We start from the raw sequence: 15,379 nt of genomic DNA on the forward strand, positions 1-15,379 counted from the left end.
TAATTTCATAGATGTATAGACCCCAGCTTTCTCTCTTAGGCTACACTGAATACATCTACCACATCAAACCAGAGCCACAAATTTCAGTGTGAGTCAGTTGTGTTTGTTTTCTGTTTATTTATAAACTCTGCCTCTTCCCAGAAAGGATTTGAGGCTGCAGTTACAGTCAGTCACCCCAGTCCTTGAGTCCAGCAGTTGGTAGAAACCGGTATTTCTTGTTCCTTACTGCCTGTGGAACCTTACAAGTGCTGATTCGCAGTAATCAGGGATCTGTGCAGACTGGCTCAGATAATCCCCAGTAGAACTGGTCATTCTAGCTTGCTTCATCAGCCAGGAGTGGTGCCAGCCAATGTGTTGAGCTCTATAGAGGTTATGTCTTTCTTATCAGCATAGAATATGCAATAACTTTCACCACTACCCCTAACTCTACCAGGAAAAAAATATACCCAACTTCAGAGCAGTTTCTCAAAGACATCATGTCCTAGGCTCTGACTGTCAAATGCCAGTACAATCAACATAATCACAGTTCTGCCAAACTCACAGAATACACATCTGTGTTCTGTCATCAGTGTACTTTCTTCTCATACAGACAGCTCTCCAAATCTAGCCTTCCCATTCATGTATTTCTATTGTTCATTAGGAGCCAGAGATTTTTCCAGGAAATTCCCTGCTAAAGGGCTGGATGGGTGATCAAAGTTTTGGTGACCCAGAGAAACAGTGCTCCTTCTGGGCTATGAACTTGTCACCGTCATTTAACTCTGGACTATTCTTCTATAAGAGCTTTTGGAGAGAAGGAAAAAGATCTGATTTCACAGAAACAGGGGTTGATGATCCAAGTGGCAATTTTCTTCCTTGAGTAAGAATTAAATCAACACACTAGTTGAAACATGAGCAGTCCTGGCATATTTTGATTTTTTGAAAATGCACTGTTGCTATCAAGAATACGATAGAAAAGATGTTTTTAATTATTATGGTACATAATAGTTGTATATATCTATAAGGTACATGTGATGTTTTGATACAGGCATACAATGTGAATTAATCAAATCAGGGTAATTGGGTATCCATCATCTCAGGCATTTATCATATCTTTATGTTAGGAACATTCCAATTCCACTATTTTCAAAGTATACCCTAACTTAGTGTTGATTATAGTCACTTTGTTGTGCTATCAGATATTGTTCATTCTATCTAACTATGTAACTACATTTTTGTACCCATTAACCATTCCTGCTTTATACTCCCTCCCCACTACCCTTCCCAGCCTCTGGTAACCATCATTCTATTCTCTGTTTCTATGAAATCAATTGTTTTTACTATTTAGCTCCCACATATGAACAAGAACGTGCAGGATTTGTCTTTTTGTGCTTGGCTTATTTCACTCAACATAATGTTCTCCAGTTCCATCCATGTTGTTGCAAATAGCAGGATTTTATTCTTTTTATGGCTATATAATATTCCATTGTGTATGAACCACAATTTCTTTATCAGTTCATCCATTGATGGACACTTAGATTAATTCCAAATCTTGGCTATTGTAAATAGTGCTGCAATAAACATGGAAGTACAGATATCTTTTTGATATACTAAATTCTCTTCTTTTGGATATATACCTAGCATAGGGATTGCTGAATCATATAGTAGTTCTATTTTTAGTATTTTGAGGAACCTCCAAACTGTTCTCCATAGTGGTTGCACTAATTTACATTCCTACCAACAGCATACGAAGGTTCCCTTTAAAGATATCTTGATTCATTTCTAAATGTCCTCATGGTTTCAAATAAGAAGCTGTTCTTCACATTCTCTCTTTGGACCTATTGTGAAGTCTTATTGGTGCAAAATAATCAAAGCACAGTTCCCCAACCATTTACTGAGGCTCAGCAGTGGCTCAAACTCAAAACTGTGACTGAGAGCTCGCCAATCCTCCTCCACCTGCCTTCCTTCCTGAAGTTCACCAAGATTCCTGAGGGCAGCAGTGGCAGCCTACTCCCCATCCTGTTCAGGAATTTCGCAGTCAGTCTCTCTCCCCTTCTTCCTTCTTTCAGTCATTAACTGCCAGCAAACTCTTCTCCAACACCAGGGTGGTTTCAAGGCTTCCAGGGAAAACTTTTCCTATCAAAAGAATATTATGTCCTCTTCGTCTGTCAGAAAGTCCTTCACTAAAGCAACTCCACACCCCCACATCTAGCACATAGTGGTATCTGTAAATGTTAAGGAATACATGAATGAAAGAATTCAGGAGTGAATGAGTCTCCTCCTCTTCAACTTCCCCTTTTTAATCTCCAATCCCCTGAATACCTCTTCTTTAACTCTAAATACCTCTCACTATTAATCCACCAGGTAACGGCTTTTATAGAAGAGTTGTCAAATTGAAAGGGGGAAGACCCTTCAGGAATAAGATAAAGTCAAAATGCCTCACTCTAACCCCCTACATGTTGGGACATTCCAATTTCCGTATTAATTTCAATAAATAAAAATAATTCTCTAATTTTATCTCAATGCTGTTTATTCTTTTACATAGAGTATCATTGGGGGTTGTTTTATTCTCAGGGATGTCAGGGATTATATCTAATTACCCAATTAGCACATAAGGTTTTAAAAAACAATGGTATAGAAATATTGTATGTCTACATCTCTTCAATTTAACCGGAGAAGAAAAGTAGCCTAAAAAAAAGAAGATAGCATTTAAAATGGTGCTGGAAAGAGTCAATAAACAAACTATATATTCTCTCTATTTATTTATTCCCATCCAAAAGATTTCTGTTTATCCCCATAGGACTGATTTGAGGTCAAAGGAGAGCATATATGCAAATGGGTTTGAGAGTAGAAAGCAATACAGAAATAAAAGATATTGTTGTTGCAATCTTCCTGTCATTTCCATAATCATCAGCTGGTGAATTCTACTGAAAGCAAAAGGGAGGTTTGCCATGTTGTTTTGTAACCATAACCCCATTGTTTCCTCTGCCACCACTCAAAAACACCGTTAAAGAAAAAAGCGTGGGGTCCAAAGAGAAGCACACAAGTCAGGAGGAGAAATCAGTACTCCAAGACAGAGAAAAATCAATGACTAAAGTAGTTTCCCATGCTAAGCCCTTTGAAGTGGAATCTTCTCTGCTATTTTCCATGATTACACCAGACATCTATTCGGTAGTATTAACAAGTGTGAATAACAAGTGTGAAGACCAGCCACTCCATTATCTCAAAGAAGGGTTTACATTAGTATGTGTGAGAAATACTCAGATAACTTCCCCAAATGGTGGTGTGTTTTAATGCTTAATCCATTGTAAAATAATCCCTCTCGCTACTGCATTATTTCCCTGGCCTACTTTAAGGAGTAGTTGTCCTAACGGGAAAAATTGTGATCTTTGTGTCATTTGTTTTGAATACTTCAGCAAATTCTTAATAATTAATCTGGCTTTTGCCCCTACCATTCTACGGAAGCTGCTCTCTTATCAACTGCCTTCTAATCACTAAATCCCATTTTCTTCTGTCTTCATCCTCCTTGAGCCTTCACTTACAGTCTTGGGTGTTGCTCAACTTCTTCCTGAAATCTTTTCTTAAATTTCATCACACTGCACTCTCCAGTTTCTACTACTACTCAGACCATTCCTTCAGGATCTTAATTTCATTTTCTTTTCTTTCTCCTGTGCCCTAAAATTAGGTTTTCCCTCAAGGTTCCCAGTACTATTTTTTTCTCTCTCTTTGTAGTTTTTATTGGCGATCTCACCCCCTCCACAACTTCTACTATTATCCCTGCATGTCCATCCTCATTCCTAGTCTCAAATTCTCTCTAGACAGGCTTCCACCTACCTCTAGTACATCATGATTACTACGTTCCATTGATTTGTCAAACTCGACAAAGTCACAGGCAAACCTGCCCTTCCTGCTGACTTCCATATACCCACAAATGGGGCCACCATCTTCCCAGCTCCCAGATTTTTGAAGACACATATCGATTTCCTCCATTTAACATTTCCTAGACATTCTTCTGCTTCAAGCCACCATGACGTGTTGTTTGTAAGCTCACTTATGGCATGTAACATACCTTCCCTTGTAATTTAGTCACTTGTGCATTTATCTTATGTTCCCTACTAGATAAAAGCTCCTTAAGAAAAAGACTGCTTTGTTCAATTTTGTCCACCCTGCAGAGTCTATCATAGAGTCCAGCACATAGTAAGTACACTTAGTTGACAAGGTAAAAGTGAGCATTGTTTGATACATTTTATTCACATTTTCCACTGTCCTTTGTCATCTACAGTCAACACTGAGCTAAAATTATACTTAATCTCAATACTCTGAGGAAAACCGCTGAGGAAACATTCTAAGTAATACCATAACATGCAGAGTTCTCATTGTACTGATTTTATTCTGTGTGTGTGGCCCACATTTTCAGTCATTGGTACCACATGAAAAAAAATCTATATTTGGAAGGGACACTGAATTGTGTGGGGAACCAAATTCTTGTCTCGTGTAAACACTATTCCCTTGGTTTGCTTCTGCAATAGTGGAATCCCTTCTCTGGTTCCCTGTAATTTGATGTCCTGTTATTACTCCCACACTTGGTTATGAGAGCTCTGTATTGTTAAAAGCTACATTCAAAGCGTTGCAACTTTAATTCAGTGAAAGCCCACACCTCCTAGGGTGAATCAGCATTGTGGCTGTGCCCATACTCCTGCTTTTGCAGATCGCTTCACCAGTTCTGGCTTTGGTGTCACTTGGAGTTAAAGCACAGATCACAACTTTTAGATGTAGGGGTTGCTTTTTATTTTGTTTGGTAACAGAACCAGCACCATGATGGAAGGTAACATGGCCCAGCTGTCTGACTTCCTGGTCTGCATTCCAGTCCCAAATGCATGGCTTTAAACCCGCTACTGGGAAGAGAGCAGATGTTGGGTTTATTGTAGCCTGGGGAGCTGAAAAGAAGCTTGCACCAACCTATACTTTGCCACAGACAAGGTTTAAGAAAGTTTGAACAAATCATTCCATTGGTCTCCTCTTACTGAAAGGGTTATAAACAGGTAAATGAATAGAGCCCTACATCTGCCCTAAGGATTTTTCCAGACTTAACATTTTATAAGGAAAAAAGACATAGGTTATCTATGCTTGAGGTATTTTCAAGAGCACTTCATCCAACTCACCGTTTGTTTTTTTTTTTTTATGTCTAGCTAGTGGACAATATAAAGCTAACACACATATACCAACACCATCCATCTGTGAAAAAGTTAATTTACAAAGTCAGTCAGGAATGCTGCAACCACAGAATTAAAGATGCATTTATTTATAAGTCAAGTTTGGTTCACAGCTAATGGTTGAGAACATCTCAAGCTAAGGTTTGGACATTAGCCAATTGTTTTACATTAGCTGAGCACAAATCTCACCCTGAAATAGTGCTGCCAGATTGCTTTTAATAAAGCAAAGTTCAGATGGTATCATTCATCCTGTTTACTCCTGACTTCCTACAATCTGAGTCCCGTCTACTTCTACTTTATTTCTAATCCTTCCTCTTCACACTCCCACATTCCAGACAATTGGACAACTCACTCTTCCCCCTCATGAATTCTTGTTTCTGCATATTTGATGTGATATTTGATTTTTCCATTCTCAGATCTCCCTCTCAAATCTTAGTTCAAATGTTATCTCCTCCATGGAACATTCCTTGACTCTTGTTCTGATCAATTATTCACTTTATCTGTACCTCTCAAATAATTTTCCTCACTTCCTACTTCGCATTTTTTTGTTCTTGTTATTTCTTCCTGTCTTGATTTGTTCTGCTAACATATAAACTCCCTCAGAGCAAAATCCAAAGAGAACTCTTTTTTGTACACTGAGAGCATATGCCACAATTTTTGCATATAGAAGTCCCATAATATACTTTGGAAAAAATGCAAATGCTTCCCAAGTTATAAATGAAAACAGAACATCTTTGGTGGCTTAACTATATATTGCAGGTCAACCATCTATGAGTCCTCCTCTTGGGTTAACAGTCATTGATATCATTAGCATGACTTCTCATGACTTTCTTTCCTAAGATGCCCTGTGCCAACCTTCTTCATTGTCATCAGTGGTCGTTCTACCGTGTAGAGTGGCTTTATCAGACAATTTCTGTAAGCCATGTCCTAAGCAAGCATGAGGCATATGTTTTATAAGTTTCCATGAAAAAGAGCAAAAAACTACCAGTAAGTAGCAATTTTATTCTTTTTCCTAAGGCAATGCCAGCAATCCTGAAGCAGCCAGCATATAGGCACAAATGTCTTGCCAAGTCTTCTTACATTATCAACTCCATGACATCAAGGCCAGGCGTCATCATCATCTACTATTTATTCAGTTGCCACAGAATGCTTGGCATCATACTAAGCACTTGAGCAAAAATGTACCTGAATTGTCAAGAGTGCAATCTCTAAGTTTTTGGAATTTCTGAGTCAGACCACATTGGTGTAAATGGTCACCACTAAGTTACAAGACTGAATTTTCACAAATGGAATCAGAAGTTAAAATTTTAAAGCTGTCACCTTGGGAGGCAGTATAATTCCAATGACATTGATATTGCCTAAAGTTATTTTGGAATTCTTGTGATTTGTTTTTAAAGTCAACTTACATGCCTTACTTATTGTAATCTTTTATCAGATTTTATATTTATCAGATTTTGTTTTGTTTTAACCTCAGGTAGAATTATCCAGCTTGATTACCCAGACCTGGCTTCAAATGATCATTGGGGATTTTTTAAAAATGCGAGTCTTTTCAAATTATTAGGCCCAGAGAGGAATTGAAATGAGGCAGCAGAGTTATGTATTCATTTCTTGAAATTGCTTGCTATTGCCACAGTAGCTATAAATTAACCTAATAGTGTCACACCAGACACCATAACCCACACCAAATAGCTTAACAATGTATAGCCAATCACTAATTAATGTCATTTCTGTAAACCAATGAGAATTCCTGACAAACAGCTTTGTATCAACCCATTCCCTGTCCCCTTCTTTTGCCTTTAAAAATCACTTGTAACTGCTACTAATCTGAGTGTATATTCAGGGCAACTTGAGTCTATGCTTCCAGGTTGCAACCCTCAAGATTGGCCCAAATAAGCTCTCTACTTACATTTAATAAAATAAAATAAAACAAAACAAAACAGAATAAAATAAAATCACATCCATCTTCAAAAGACGAAGACCTTCCACAACTCAGGATATTTCAAAGAACATTTCAGAGGCCCTAAAGGCTATTCTAAAAATATTTTGAAAAATAGCAGCATCAGTAGAGTAAATGTACAATCTTACTGGGAAGGGTAAGAAACTTAGAATGTTTGTTTAGATATATTTACTTTATAGTTACACTTAATATATTTCCAGAAAGAACTACAAAAGGTAAATAGAAAAATCATTTTTGTATTTTTTTCTTACATATATGTATATTGCCTTTTTCCAGGTCTGTTGAGATATAACTCACAAATAAAAATTATATATATATTTAAAGTATACAATGTGATGATTTCAGATACGTATACACTGTGAAATGATTACCACAATCAAGCTAATTAACATATCCATCACCTCACATAGCTTTGTGTGTATGTATGGTAGTGATAATATTTAAGATCTACTCTCTTAGCAAATTTCAAGTATACAATACATTATTATTAAATATAGTCATCATGCTGTATATTAGATGTCTAGAACTTATTCATCTTATAACTGAAAGTTCGGTCAAAGGATGCATATCATCTCATAAAGAAAGTATTCAGTTAGTAAGAACACATCCTTTTAATGAAAATTAACTTATGTGGGAGCTAAAACATCGGATCTAAGAACCAAACTGGACTCAGCTAAAACTTCCAAACACACCTCACAGCTGTGTATTTGCTAGAGAATGGTCCACAAATTTTAATTGTTTCTTATGATACAGTGTAATTTGTTTTTGATACCATAGGATTTCTCTCTGTTTTTCTAAATCATGCCACAAGTTTAATGAATTAGGATGTTCAACATGGAGGTTTTGCATTTCTGCAGACACTCTCCCAACCTGGCACATGAACACTTGAACCTTAGCTCCACTTGAACTTAGGGGCATTAAAATGACACAATCTTTGGACTCCACAGGGTACTTGAAATACCACAGCTGAGTCACACCAATTGTCCACATTGTACTGTGACATAAGGAGAATAAATGGTCAAGGACAAAAGGTAGAGACATAGACCCAGTTTCCTGCATCATGTAAATGTATATTTTGTGGGTATTCTTCTATGTGTTACAAATACCTTTTAACTTTTCAACTGATTAGTTGATCTAATGGTATATAAGGAAACTACAGGGCAATCAAAACATCTAAGCTATAAATATGCCAAAGAAAAGTCCTGCAAAGAATACATTGCAATTGTAAATGTACACAATTATTATTAGATAAATACCATCTTTCCACAAATAATGACTTAAGGAAATACCTCCAATATTATAAAGGTAATGAATTATTTGGTGAAGAGTTCTAAATCTAAATGGTTGTAATTATAATAGCTCCATTGACAGAGCACTCATTAGGTACATGCAGTGCATAATTTAGGGTAGCTATTAACTGTCCTGACTAGACAGGTGAGCAAATGAACCTGAGGCACATAGATAGTAAATGGGCAAGAGATGTGTGGCTAGACCCAAAATAAAGGTCTTCCCTGGAGCCTGATTTCTGTAAATCCATATCAGTTCTCAAGAATAATTTGGGTGGTAATAGGGGAAAGAAGGAAAGAAAGGAAGGAAGGGAATAAAGGGAGGAGGAGAGGAAAGAGGTTAGGAAGGAAGGAAGGAGGGAAGGAAGGATGGGGAGAAAGAGAGGAGGAGGGAAGAAAGGAGGGAGGGAAGGAAGAAAAGGAGGAAGAAAGACTGCAACACAGTATCCATTGCAGATACTCTATTCATGACTTCAATTATATCATCTGTGAACCCACAACCCATCTACATGCTACTAGTTCTGTTTTTTTCTAAGTCCAAGGGAGTATAGAGCCATTTGCCAAAGTGAGAGGATGGCTGTGGCTGGTACAAAACAATGCTAACTCCATATATTATGGTTCTTGTCTTCCTAGAGTGTATATTCTGTAAGAGAATATGTCTGTTTTCTCATTAACGTATCCCCAACATTTGGCACAGTGCCCAACACAAATTGTGCCCAATAAATTTTCACTTCTGAAAGCATATTGAATAGAGTATTTTGAGGGGAGTGTGGATAAATTTAGGGAAGCAGCTGCCTGAAATAATCTAAGAGCAACAGAAATTGCCCCTACTCAAAAGAACCTCTCAGGGACATTCTACCACTTGGAGGTCCAACTGTGCTAATATATTTCTCTTTGAACAGGTAAGCATAGCAGCCGTTCACACCTTGGTGCCAATGCTTTTAATAGCTAAGCATCTTTGTGAGGAGGAGGGGGGTAAAATGGGAGGAGGGGATTAGAAAGTGAAACCAATAGAAAGTCCAGAAAGATTGCATTCATTATGATAACATGTTTCTTCTTGCTCCCTCAACTTCTTCCCCACTCCACTCTCAACTTTTTAGTGAGTCCTCTTCTTGGGCAAAACAATGCTTTATTAAACAAGACTGAAAAGCATCTAGTAGCATCAATGCTACAGCGAGATGCCTCTTTATTCTTTTTTTCTTTTCTTGCTTAGCAATTACCATTATTTGGACCAGATGCACATGAGTCAGACAGCACTACCAACAATCATACCAATATGGTTTGTGAGCAAAATGGGCAAAAACAGAGGGAACTGATCGGGACCTGTGTCTATCATCTTTTTTTTTTTTTTAACGGTTGTCCTTGGGTACAGAGTTAGAGAAAAACAATGGAACACCAAGCACTAATGTGAAGAGATCCAGGTTGCACACACCGGGCATGTCATGGCCAGCTGCCCCACCACCCCCTCAGATCTAACTTCTGCTACTTCTATGCACAGCTAAAGGTATGCATTCTAAGCCTAGGTTTTCTAATATATCACCATTCAGTGTTTGGTTTTTTTATTAATACCTTTGGGCTTTAATTGTATAACAATATCTATGTGTAAAGCTGTGATTCTTACAATCATTTTTCCAAATACATGAGCTATAGGTATAAATTATAGTTATAGACAATGCAAAACATAGTGCAAAACAATCTGCATTCTTTAACATAGGAATTGGTTTGCTCTGAGGCTTCAGTGGCATCATGGGAAAAGTGATGATCTTAGGTTAAGTCTTCAAGCCCTAGTCCTGCTACTTATTATGTGTTTGACCTTGGGCAAGTCACAGCCTCCTTGAGCTTCATTTTCCTTGTCTGTAAAATGTTATAATAATGCACACCTCACCCAGAGTGTTTGGAAAATAAATAGTGAAAAATAACATATGGGAAAGTGCTATGTAGACTATAGAGCTCTGCACAAATATTAGGTACTGTTTGAAGAAGCAGAATTATAGAAGTTGGACAAGTCTGGGTTCCAATCTTGGCTCCGCCACTTTTGACCTGTATGACATTAAGTAATTACATAATTCAAATTTTCTTCATTTGTAAAGTTTCTTCATTTGTGAAGTAGAGATAATAATGTCTCACAGGTGTGTTGTGAGACCCAAACAAGAAAATATTACTGGAATACTGCCTGAACACAGTGGGTAGGGAGTAGGGAGCAAATGTTAGCCCCCTTTCCTTCTCTGCTGCAGTTTTCAATGCCTTTATTTTCCTTAAATCAGAATAATTTCCACCAGTCTCTGTTGCCCAATCATAGCCAAGATGAATCATGACAATACAATGAAACAACAAAGCAGCAAGGCGACAATATGAAATAAATCACGGTGTTTTCCCCTCCAATAATCTCTCATGGTGCTGTAACCATCAACAGCGGATCACATCAAATGACAAATAAAGAGCCAAGGAAGCAGCATGAAGCGATCAATCATAGCAAGGCAAATCAACCTGGAAAGCCATCATAAACATACCAGGGATAACCCTGGAAATAGCCTTATTTGTACTCAAAAACATAATTGCAAATTGCATAAGCAAGCAACGTATGACCCATTAGATTCCTGAAATTTTACCAGACAAATGGTTGTGTCCTTAAGACCTTGTGATGTCCTGGGCTCACACTGCACAAGCTATTGTGCAATTTATTTGAGATTGCTTCTTACCACAAACAATCCCCCCAAAATGCATAAGACTGCATACTCTGCCACTAAGCTCTACTCTGTGCTATTTCCTAATTAAAGAAGCAGACAGGCTGTGCAGTAATGATGACTGATGTCTGCTGCATGTCTTAGCGAGGAGCAAGGTGAGAACGAGCATTAGCTCCAGCCCGTGGGAGAAACGTGATAATTGCCATTGCTCACTGTACTGCAAATCACGTCTTCCTGGAATTACAGAAGAGGCACTTAAGAATAGAAAATTATCTTGCCGAAAACTGTAGTTTTGCTCAACCTGAGGAACAATCCTATGAGGCACTGTCTTCAATTATTGTCAGTGTTTAAATTAATGGCAATGTAATTTTTATCATTTTGTTTCAGTTGGGGCATCACAATAGCAGTAATAATAGTTTATTTTTGACTTCCTGACGTGGACCTCTTTTCATCTCTTGTGTTTTAGACTGACCTTTGTATCTTGAGATTTATCAGTCTTCTAGTCTGTATTAATACCTGACAGCTTGAACCCAGCTATTTTAATGGTAATGGTGATAACTGTCCTTGAAATAATGAGAAAAGTTAATGAGTAAAAAGCAAGATCCACAGCCAAGCACTGGCTCTTGGCCTGCTCCCACCATCCTGCCGCTTGATCTCTCAGTAACTCACTTCTTTCCTCTAAAACAACAGACAATAATTATCACCAATTAACAAACACCAAGCACAGGTAATACATGCAACTGTACTTTGCATCATGTAGATTTTACAGCACAGGAAAGCTTTGCCTACAGAGACTGTGCCTACTACTTACCAAAAAACATAAAAAAGGGTCTTTTCTTTGAAGGAGATATGTATTCTAGCCCAAATTAATCTTATAAAGAGGACTTTCTAAAAAGTGTGGGTCCTTTATGCTCTGACTTATCCAACTAAGAAATCAAAAAGTAGAGTTTAAATGTTCCTCAGTTAGGGAGTGGTTATTTGACCATAGAAAAGAAAGCAGAAGTGGATGAACAGTACCAGCTCATTTATGAAGAAAGACAAGTAGAAGGAAAAAATATGAATACACATAGGTGTGAATGTGTATATGCATTAAAAACTTCCAGAAGTTTGTAGATTCTTTTCATCTACTTGCACTATTTGCTTTGTTCACTTATTACTTTTTTAATCTGAAAAAAGCGGGGGCAACTTGGGCCTATAGTTCTCCAAGCTCTGCAAGTCGGTTTTACCCTATTACTGCTTTGATCAAGAGCAACAAATCTGTTCCAATACAAATCCTGAATGTGTTTTTTCCCCATGGAGCACATTTTTGTGTTCCAACACAACAGGCAACAGGAACAGCCTCTTTCTGACCATGACATGAAGTGTGAGAGAAGGTGTTTAACTCACATTTTGCCTAATGAGTTCCAAAAATCAGAAACAACATAGCACCTGAATTTTTTAAGAGGCTAGGTGATTTTTTAAGGTTGGATGCTGGAAGGTGGTTGGGTAAATTGGATCTACCATTGGAAGGGGTCCTGACTGAATCAGAATCAGCCTTGGGTAAACTTGATATTCCCTTTAAAAGGCAACTTTGACTCCCCTCTGTAAGGAAAGGAGGGAGTAAATCAGGGACTTAGAGCTCCACAGAGTAGAAGAAATTGAGGTGTTGGGGGCTGTTTCATGCTTACAGCAAAGAAGAGAGTGTCATTAAGAAGTGGGTCCACAGATATGTTTTAAAAAAATTAAAAAGCTGAGTACATGCCAGGCTAGGTGGGACCCAAAGTGGAGCAAATTTAACCACTGGGACTTCACTCCTTGATCAGGAACCACCATTCACCTGAGACAACAGCTCAAGCTATAAACACAGAGCCAAGCAAGGATTAGAAATCTGCTTTGGGACTAGGGCCTTCAAGCTCTCTCCCTTTGCAGAGACAGAAATGTCAGGACAACAAGACTCATAGTTAACATTCATCCAGTTTACCTCATTCTGCCTGTTCTTCCTTAGCAGAGATGGAGAAATTTGGAGTGGAACAATTCCCTCATTCTACCAGTGTGTACAGACGGGATGGGAAGGGGAGTGATTTGCTCAAAGTCACACAGCTAGTTATTAGTAGACTGGTAATTAGAGTCTTGACGTCCTTAGTCCCCTGGCCAGCTCCTTCTACTATATCAGTGGTCTCCTGTTCTTAGGTTTATTAATGTTTCCCAAAGTGAATGAATTGCTTATTCTTGAGGTGCTAATAGGAGACAATGGTCCAATGTTGCATTTCATCCAGAAGCTCCTGCATTTTAATCTTCCTCTCCTGAAATAAAATATTTGACTTCAAAGGAGTGAATATCAAATGATAGGAATTATAGGGTAGCACAGCTGTCTGTTACCAGTGCTTCCTTTTATTTTTTTGCCCGCATACACTGAGGTTACGCAGTCAGCAGTGATGTTAACAAACTTGAATTTAATTGAGTTGGAGGGTTGATGGCATGGGTTTCCATGCACAGCTCCAAACTTCAAGGTCGTACAAATTATGTATGATTTTGGAACCAGTAGGGTTTCCAACTAGTGCCAATGCTCTTTTTCTGAGTCAGTTTTATTACTTGGAAAGTAAATAAAAGAAGTATTTTCATTCCCAAAGACATCATTTTAAATTCAGATGTTTAGAAAAAATCTCTCAAAAAAACAATTGTGAAAGGATACAAAATTACAGCTAGATAGGGGAAATAAGTTCTGGTGTTCCCAGGGGTCCCCAGCCTTTTTAGCACCAAGGACTGGTTTTATGGAAAACAATTTTTCCATGGACTGGGGTGAGGGAGGGTAGGATGGCAAGTGATGGGGAGTGGCTGCAAATACAAATGAAGCTTCGCTAGCTAGCCCACCACTCACCTCCTGCTGTGCGGCCCGGTTCCTAATAGGCCACTGACTGATATCGGTCTCGAGGCCCAGGGGTTGGGGACCGCAGCTCTATAGCACTGTAAAATGACTATAGTCAACAATAATATATAGTTTCCAATAGCTCAAAGGAAGATATTTAATGTTCCCAACACAAAGAAATGATAAATGTTTGAGATTATGGATATGCTAATTACTATGCTCTGATCACTGTACATTATATGTATTGAAACACCACTAGTTCGTCAGGAATATGTTCAATGATTGTCAATTAAAAAGTAAAATAAAAAAATAAAAATTTAATTTAAAAATAGAAAAGAAACAGGCTTTGATTGCTTTTTGGCCTTTTGGCTAGGATCAAATGTAGTATTTATCTGTTCTTATCAGTTTAATATTTGATACGTCCTGTATCTGATGGCAACATATTAAATGGATTTTTGGAGCAGGGAGATGGAATAGGAGCTTGCTTTGTCCACTCCAGTAAAAAAAAAAAAAAAAGAAGAAGAAGAAGAAAGAAAGAAATAGGCATTGGGTATTAGCATTTTCAAGGAGAACAGGGAAAAGCTATTTTTCAAATAAAGGATTGAGTTCTTTTATTTATACACGGAGAAAAACGACTAAATACTGACATGTTTCTCTACTATAACTAGAATCATATATACAAGAAGTGGTTGACTCTAGATGTCAGAAAAAGCATATCTAAAACTCCTCTCTTTCCATCTGTATAATAAGGAATGATGCCTTAGAGTAAGGTATTATATATAGGCAATCCCCATAATTTTGCATTAGCAAAAATTACCCAAAATTCTTCATCTTAAGAAGGTAATCTCTAAGGCCCTCCCCAGCTCACAGGCTTCTCTTCCTTCTGTGGGGAGGAGAAAAAGAGTTCATCAAATTAGCTAATTGCAATGAATCAGTGGCAATAAGACTTTTACCTTGGGCAATTCTTTTATGTCTTGCCATGTTAATAAAGTCCCTGGACTTAAATGAAAACCCAGATGGTTTAATTTGTAACTTAAGAAATAAGAACAAGATTTTTTCCTTATAACAAGCCATTCATCTCAGAAGGCAGAATAGCTGAGAGCCTTTCTAGATCTTTTTATACTGTTTTTGCAGCTTCCATTGTGTTGAAATTTATTGACTAATGATTCAAATAGAGCACTGTCACAGGATAGATTCCCTAGTAGACCCTGTGGTATTTAAGAAACATGGAATAACATTTTTGGTAAGAATACTGCCTTCCCAAAGCAATATGTGAATTCCCTTTCCATGGAAAAGCAGAATTTTTGATTCAGAGGTTTACATTCCTCTAACCGTCTCCCTCTTTTTCTTCCTAACATGCTTGACTTTCAAATTAGGATTTGCATAGAGCAATTAAATTGGTTCTAGTAAACATTTTA

The 15,379-nt window shown here is 37.7% G+C and overlaps 1 pseudogene; it reads left to right on the forward strand.

The window, feature by feature from the left end:
* Nucleotides 1-14,310: 14,310 nt before the first annotated feature.
* LOC123644285 lies at nt 14,311-14,469 on the forward strand (annotated as a pseudogene).
* The last annotated feature ends 910 nt before the right edge of the window (nt 14,470-15,379 follow it).

This window comes from Lemur catta, chromosome 8 (assembly GCF_020740605.2).
Source record: "Lemur catta isolate mLemCat1 chromosome 8, mLemCat1.pri, whole genome shotgun sequence".
NCBI lineage: Eukaryota > Metazoa > Chordata > Mammalia > Primates > Lemuridae > Lemur > Lemur catta.